Raw genomic sequence first — 7,180 nt, forward strand, 5'->3', positions numbered from 1 at the left:
GTTAATAAAAAAAAAAAAAAAGAAGCAACATGAGCTCATGCAGTAAACAATGATAACTGAGTATCCCTTTAAAAAAATCTAGTATTCCTATCTAATTAGCATTTTTCCTTGAAAAAGGAGAATGATACCATATCAATCTATTCTGATATTACCAACATGAGTCACTAAAAAGTTATTTAGTAAACTTTGCTAAAAACTTTAACAATGTATTTACATATTTGAGAAAGAAAGAGAGAAAAAACAAGTAGGAGAGGCAGAGTGAGAGGAAGAGAGAATCTCAGCGGACTCCACACTGAGCATGGATCTTAACCCGGGGCTTGATCCCATGACCCTGAAATCATGAAACCTGAGACAAAAACCAAGAATTGGTCACTTGACTAACTGTACCATCCAGGTACGCTAAAAAGGTACATTAATGAGCAAGTTACTGTTGTGGCAAACTGGAGTTCAGTTCTTCTGGGCCCCCCTGAGAGAGCACATAGAAGACAACTCAAAACTGTCTCACTGATCATTTACAAAACTGAAGTATTTCTTCCTTTGTGGCCTTCGTCCTGAGAGAAAGAAGCTCAGGTGGGTATTAACCTTCAAGTACTTCCAGCCTGTGCTGCACAAGCAGGTCTTATTTCTGCAGCCAGAGATCCATCTCAGGCAGAGAAAAGGCACTGACTGTCAGACTGGCCACCCACGTGCAGCTGACTGCTGGGATCGGCAGAAGGAACAAAGGGCAAAATCGCCAAGAGCCTCCACTATAGGCCTTAGACGGAAAAGCAGGTTTCCTATCTTTCTATTTAAATTAAAAAAAAAAAAACAAGTCCAAGTCTCTCATGTTACATGAATTTCAAAGGTAAATATTTTTGTTTTAAACAATGAATATAAGAAGGAAATATCTGCAGTGTCCTACTTATTTCTATAAGCAGGGTTTTATTCTCTCAATTAAACTCCTTTGTCCCTATTGGTATAGGAAATATAAGGTAAAACTGAGAATTTTTCTCATAGCCAAAAGCCAAAATGAGAAAAAATCATTTCATTTTCAAAAACAAAGATTACATAATGGGTTTTTTGTGAGGGTTTTTTTTTTTTTTTTAATTCCCCATTTTACTTGGCCTCTCACTTTTGGGATTTTTGTTGCTAATTCTTACCACAAGATGTCACTATTTTACCAGCCTAGTATCTGCTTTTCTGCAGCCCTTTAGAACTATCTCCTCTGCTGATGTTTCAATGACTTATTGAAACACATCCACTAAAACTGTCAAATTTTTTCTCATATGGGAAATTATAAATTTCCCTGGGAGAGTGGTGGTTCAAGATGGTGGCACAGGAAGGCTCTAAAACACTCCTGCCCGTGAACACACCCAATCTATGCTATATATAGGATAATTCTCTCCAAAAAAGACCTGAAAACTAGCTAAACAGCTCCTCCTCAAAATTAAAAGGTCACATTGAGGTATGGGGGAGACACAGAGACTTGGTATTTCCAAGACCCCACTCCTTGGGTGGCCACCCATAAGTGGGGGGAATGTTACAAATATGGAGTGCATCCCTGAGGAGCAAGGGGGTTGTGCCCCATATCAGGCACCTCAACCCTTGGGACCTTCACTGGTGAGACAAGACTCCCCCCAAATCTGGCTTTGAAAACCAGTGGGGCTGATGTCTCAGAGATCCAAATGGCCGTAGGCAACTGAGACTCTGCCCTTAAAGGACCTGTACACAAACTCACTGGCCCTGGGAACCTCCACAAAGACAGCAGGTTGAAAAGTGCCTAGATCATATGTGAAGGATATTCAGTGGCTAAGCCTAGAGTATCTGCTTGAGGGGCACATGGGTCTGTCAGAGCTCACTCCAGGCGTGGAGTTGATAGTGGATGCCATTTTTGCACTCTCCCTATACTCTGCTAGTGCTGCTTCCAGGTGCGCTCCAGTTTGGAACACTCCTATGGGCCTGCTGAAAAAAAATGGTAAATTCCTGGGGTGCCTGGGTGGCAAAGTCAGTTGAGCATTGGACTCTTGTTTCAGCTCAGGTCCTGATCTTGGGATCATGGGATTGAACCCTGAGTTGGTCACCATGCTTGTGGAGACTGCTTGAGATTCTCTCTCCTTCTCCCTCTGTCCCTCACATTTATGCATGCTCTCTCTCTAAATTTAACAAATAAATCTTTAAAAAAAGAAATGGTAAATTACTAGAAACATGTAATCTTCCCAGACTGAATGATGATAAAATAGATCAATCATCAGCAAGGAGACTGAATCAGTAATCAGATACCCACCAACAACCAGGACTACGTTGCTTCAATGACGATTTCTACTGAACATTTAAAGATTTATTATCTGTTCTTCTCAAGCTTTTTTCCCAATATATTTCATATTTTTACTGGACATACTCATATACAAATGTGTTTTATTTTTTTCATAATGTCTTTTAAAATGGGTTTTACCATACATTGTTTTGCTATCTGGTTTATAATTAAATATGTTGTGAACATTTCCTCCTTTACAACAGTTAAAATACTTGCAAAGTATGGAGATAACATAATTTATTAAGCTCTCTTGTTGGGGGGGAGGAGCAAGATGGCAGATGAGTAAGAGACTGAAATATCATCAGGTCCCAGGAGTTCACCTAGATAGTTATCAAACCATTCTGAACACCTGCAAACTCAATAGAAGGAGATAGAAGAGAAGAAGAGCAGCAACTCTAGGAACATAAAATCGACTACTTTCTGGAAGGTAGGATGTGTGGAGAAGTAAATCTAAAGCGATGGGAAGATAGACTGCGGGAGGAGGCCCTAGCTCCCAGTAAGTGAGAGAGCAGCAACGGAACACAAAATTGGAACATTTAGAATTCTGCTCCACTGAGGGACTTTGCTCCAGAGGCTAAGCAGGGATTGGAGCCATTACTGGGACAGTGTGTTCTCAGGACCTATGGGGACACAAAAAAAGTAGAGGTGTCTGAGTGCGGCAGAGCCCCCAGGTATCAGAGCAGAGAAGCTGGCTACAGAGATGGAGCCAACGGGTGGGCTCTCAGCTTTGGCTTACTTTAAACCATGATCCGCGTCACTGTCAGGCTACTGCTCTTTGAGTAGGGACCCCACAAGCAGCAGATCTGGAAAGACCCGCTCCTTCCTTCCCCGGGAGGAGTCGCACAGGAGTGCACGCCAGGAAGCTGCTGGGTTTGGAGACTCCAAATGGGGCCATGCACCAGACATAGAAATGCTCCATCACAGGCTGGGTGAGCATGGATCATGGCTAGAGACCAGGGAGATGGGAAGGATTGACTTCTTTTCTCTGAAGGTGCACTTTGAAGTGGGGCCCTGAGCTCTCGGCTCCTCCAGGCTGGAGATTGGGAGGCTGCCCTCTTCATTCCCATCCTCCAAAGCTGTATGGAAAGCGTTCGGGGTACAAAAGCTTCTGAGAGTGAACCTGAGCACATGACTTAGCCTGGCCCATGGCAAGGGCAATGCAATTCTACCTTGGGCAAAGACATTTGATACTCACTGCAACAGGCCCCTCCCCCAGAAGATCAGCAAGAACATCCAGCCAAGACCAAGTTCACTGATCAATGAGAACTGTGGAACTCCAGAGCTACAGGAACACAGGATATAGAATTCATGGGTTTTTCCCCATGATTCTTTAATTTTTCAAAGTTAAATTTTTTTATTTTGAATTTTTTCTTATTCTATGTTTTAAAATGTTTTCCTCTTTCCTATTTTAAAGTTTTATAACTATTTTATCTTATCAATGCCTTTTTAAAAATCTTTCTAATTTTCATTGTTATACTCATATTCTATCCCTTCATGTGTACCTCAAGTGCACCCCAAACCATAAGATACCTATGAATAAACCTAACCAAAGAGGCAAAGAACTTATACTCAGAAAACTACAAAGCACTCATGAAAGAAATTGAAGAAGACACAAAGAAATGGAATAATTTTCCATGATCATGGATTAGAAGAACAAATATTATGAAAATGTCTACGTTCCCTAAAGCAATCTACACATTTAATGCAATACCTATCAAAATACCATCATTTTTTTCAAAGAAATGGGACAAATAATCCTAAAATTTATAGGGAACCAGAAAAGACCTCAAATAGCCAGAGGAATGTTGAAAAAGAAAGCCAAAGTTGCTGGCATCACAATTCCAGAATTCAAGCTCTATTACAAAGCTGTCATCATCAAGACAGTATGGTACTGACACAAAAACAGACATGTGGATCAATGAAATATAATATAGTGCCCATAAATGGACCCTCAACTCTAAGGTCAACTAATCTTTGACAAAGTGGGAAGGAGTGTCCAATGGAAAAAAGACAGCCTCTTCAATAAATGGTGCTGGGAAAATTGGACAGCCACATGCAGAAAAACAAATTAGACCATTTCTTTACATCACACACAAAAATAGATGCAAAATGGGTGAAAGACCTCAATGTGAGAAAGGAATCCATCAAAATCCTTGAGAACACAGGCAGCAACTTTTTAAACCTCAGCCCCAGCAACTTCTTCCTAGAAACATCGCCAAAGGCAAGGGAAGCAAGGACAAAAATTAACTATTAGAACTTCATCAAGATCAAAAGCTTTTGCCCAGCAAAGAAAACAGTCAACAAAACCATAAGACAACTGACAGGATGAGAGAAAATATTTGCAAATGACATATCAGATAAAGGGCTAGTATCCAAAACCTATAAAGAGCTTATCAAACTCAATACCCAAAGAACAAATAATCCAATCAAGAAATGGGCAGAAGACATGAACAGACATTTCTGCAAAGAAGACATCCAAATGGTCAACCTGAAAAAATGCTCACATGAAAAAATGCTCAATATCACTTGCCATCAGAGCAATACAAATCAAAACCACAATAAGATACCACCTTACACCAGTCAAAATGGCTAAAATTAATCAGTCAGGAAATGACAGGTGTTGGCGAGGATGCAGAAAAAGGGGAACCCTCCTACACTGTTGGTGGGAATGTAAGCTGGTATAGCCACTCTGGAAGACAGTATGGAGTTTCCTCAAAATGCTGAAAATAGAGCTAACCTACAACCCAGCAATTGTACTACTGGGTATTTACCTTAAAGATACAAATGTAGTGATCCGAAGGGGCATGTGCACCCGAATGTTTATAGCAGCAATGTCCACAATAGCCAAACTATGGAAAGAACCTAGATGTCCACCAACAGATGAATGGATAAAAAAGTGGTATACATATGTGCGCACACACACACACACACACACACACACACACACACACACACAATGGAATATGATGCAGCCTTCAAAAATCTGAAATCTTGCCATTTGCAATGATGTGGATGGAACTAGAGGGTATTACGGTAAGTGAAATGAATCAATCAGAGAAAGACAATTATCATATGGTCTCTCTGATATGAGGAATTTGAGAGGCAGGGCGGGGAGTTGTGGGGGGTAAGGAGTGGGAAAATGAAATAAGATGGGACTGGGGAGGGAGACGAACCATAAGAGACTTTTAATCTCAGGAATCAAACTGAGGGTTTCTAGGGGTTAGGGGGATAGGGTGGCTGGTTTATGGACATTGGAGAAGTTTTGTACTATGATGAGTGCTGTGAATTGTGTAAGACTGATGATTGACAGACATGTACCCCTGAAGCAAATAATATATTATATGTTAATTTTTTTTTAAAAGTGCTCTTGTTGGGAAAAGTTACAATTCTTTTTCCAAGGAGACTTCATTCTTTTTACAATGCATTGAGAAAAAAGGGGCTATCCTTGTCTTCTATAGCTTTCTACAGATGATAGAAACTTGTCTTTCAACTTAGCTTTTTGACTTGCTTCTCATGCTCATCTAATCACCAACCAAGTAATCCATTTTATTTTTTTCAATCTCTCTCCCATTTGCTTCCTCTTTTCTATATAGTCTCCTTGGCGTGTGTGTACACACACACACACACTTCAATAGTTCAGCATCCTGTCCCTCACATCTAATATCTGTCCCCTTCCCTCTCATCTGCTCCATTTAAAGGGTTTCCTTTCCTTTTTTTTTTTTTTTTAAAGATGAGGTTTTAATTGATTTTGATCAACTCTGCTCCGAGCTCTATACTCAGTCCTGTATTAGGAGTAGTCTTTAATAATCTAATGAAAAAATTCAATTGTGAAAGGAAAATAAGAAGAAACCCTTGGTAGAAATACATGTATTGAGAAACAAAGAACTTGGTCACAATGTGGCTAAGACTGACTTTTCTTTTTTAAAGAAGTTTTTTGGAGAGGGCAGGAAGAGGAAAGTAGTTGGTACTTTAAGACAATGTTAGGGAAAATTAGGAAAATCTATTACTATTTCGGGGTAACTAACAAATGATCATCTCTCTGTTATGACCCTGGAGTGACAGCCTTTACAGGTCCTGAAATTTGCATGGCCAATAGTGCACACAAGTGTGCATTAATAGTAACTTTGAAGATCAAGGAGATGCCAGCTAGCAAAAATGTGGTACCCAAAGGGTTAATCCTGGAGCCCTGGAAACCAGTAAGGCTCATTTATCACATGGCCATCCAAAAGGACAAAAGAAAGGACTTATCTACTTACCACAACCTGGTAGAAATGTCTGAGGAAAGAAGTGAAGCAGGCCATGCCAGCTTTTACACTTGGAACATTTCTTGGGCAACCAGGTGTCACAGGGCACAGACTCATAGTTCTCTTTGCTCCACTTGTGCTCACAGTGCCAGCCATAGGAGGAGGGAGGGCAGCCACAGAAGGACCAAAGCATGAAGGTTCCCTCATTCAGACAGCAGGTTTGTTTAGCTCCTTAGTGTCCTGGATTCCTATGGACAGCACAGACTGGAAAGACCAATGGCAAGAAGCAGGCTCCTCCCGAGACTGAATTCTTCTCTTAAGGCCATGTCTCCCTGAGAGGGAAGTGCAAATTCATGGTAATTCAACCCAGCAAGTTCAATGGCTTGGAAATGGCCATGATCAAATTCACACTGGAAGACAAGTGCTCCATCTTTCTGTGGTTCATACCTTCTTAGGTATGATGTCCTTCTGACATACTGGCGACCCTTCCTGCTCAACTATTCTTCTCAAAATTTTCCAAGAAAAACTGAAGAGGAGGAAATTCTTCCAAACTCATGTTGTGAGGTCAGCATTACCATGATACCAAAATCAGACAAGATTATCCCAAGAAAGGAAAACTACATACTAATATCCCTGACAAACA

Source organism: Mustela nigripes, chromosome X (genome assembly GCF_022355385.1).
Source record: "Mustela nigripes isolate SB6536 chromosome X, MUSNIG.SB6536, whole genome shotgun sequence".
Taxonomy (NCBI): domain Eukaryota; kingdom Metazoa; phylum Chordata; class Mammalia; order Carnivora; family Mustelidae; genus Mustela; species Mustela nigripes.